The sequence below is a fragment of the Ornithorhynchus anatinus genome, chromosome 5 (assembly GCF_004115215.2).
Source record: "Ornithorhynchus anatinus isolate Pmale09 chromosome 5, mOrnAna1.pri.v4, whole genome shotgun sequence".
In the NCBI taxonomy this organism is placed as follows: domain Eukaryota; kingdom Metazoa; phylum Chordata; class Mammalia; order Monotremata; family Ornithorhynchidae; genus Ornithorhynchus; species Ornithorhynchus anatinus.
In genome coordinates this window covers 86,575,837-86,577,183 of record NC_041732.1, presented here as the reverse complement: position 1 = coordinate 86,577,183, position 1,347 = coordinate 86,575,837, and the positions used below count along the sequence as shown (strand labels likewise).

The window sequence follows — 1,347 nt, the reverse complement described above, 5'->3', positions numbered from 1 at the left end:
CAGGAAACTATTACTGTGGGTACAGACTGATGGCGTAACTGTAGGGCTTAGTTCTCTCTTATCAGTAGCAGGAAGAAAAGTCATGGAATTTCCAGTTGAAAAAATTAAATGAACAGTAACTTTCCTTCCAACGTAGACATTATGCAATAGTTGGGTAAGTAATGGGTCTGATGTCAATTAAAATTAGATCTGAGGTTGCAGCAGACAGACAGATCCTCTATTTGTGTATTTCTATTTCCATTTTCACATCAGTGTCTAGACTCAAGAAAAATCTATGGAGTTAAGTGCCTCATGATGGATTTCTATCCTGTATTCCTGGATATTTGTACAACCTACTGGAAAATTCTTAGAGGCCAGGAGGTGCAGTCTGATTGTAATGTGAGTCACTCAAACAAGGTTTTAGCTCAGAAAAGGATAATTTCCCTGAAACCCCATATAATAATAATAATAATAATAACGATATTTGTTTAGTGCTTACTATGTGCCAAGCACTGTTCTAAGCACTGGGGTAGACACGAAGTAATCAGATTGTCCCACATGGGGCTCACAGTCTGCATCCCCATTTTACAGATGAGGTAACTGAGAAGTTAAGTAACTTGCCCAAAATCACACAGCTGACAAGTGGCAGAGCCGGGATTAGAACCCATGACCTCTGACTCCCAAGCCAGTGTCGTTTCCACTAAGCCATGCTGCTTCTCTATGGGGATACAGCTGGCTCAGAAGAGTTAAATGGATGAATGCAAAGATTCTAATTCTGACAGAGTTGCTGAGTTATGCTTATGTCTCAATTTCCTTATCTGGAAAATGATGATGATGATAATAACAATATTAACAGTAATTATTTCCCTCTCAGGGTTGCACCTGGAGAGTTTCCAGTACTCTACCAGTCTCTGCTATAGGAAGGAGATTCAATTAGAGGCATATCCATTCCATTCCTAGCTTGGGCAGTGGCTAGCGAGTGGAAGACAATCTGCTATAAGTCAAAACTCACTTGTGCTGGGCAGCAGCGGCATGGGAGAGAGTCGAGGGCAGAGACTCCAGTTTACTGTACGGAAGGAGAAAATGGTCAGCCACTTTGGTATTTTGACCAAGAAAACTCTATGGATCCACTAAAAGAATGATTGGAGGTGGGGCGTTCTGGGAGAGATGTGTTCACGGCGTCACTATGGGTCGGAGATGGCTCGACAGCATAAGACAGGTAATTATTATTATAATTATGGTACTTGTTAAGTGCTTCATATGTGGGAAGCACTATTCTAAGTGCTGGGGTAGACACATGTTAATCATATTGGATACAGCCCCTGTTCCACATGGGACTCCCACTCTTAATCCCAATTTTACGGATGA

At 41.6% G+C, this 1,347-nt stretch overlaps 1 non-coding gene across 1 annotated transcript; it reads left to right on the top strand.

Annotated features, from left to right (window-relative positions):
- The first annotated feature begins 843 nt into the window (after window positions 1-843).
- On the top strand, window positions 844-981 carry LOC114812561. Its single transcript, XR_003760212.1, has one exon. It is a non-coding gene; the product is annotated as a small nucleolar RNA SNORA7 (small nucleolar RNA).
- Window positions 982-1,347: the final 366 nt, after the last annotated feature.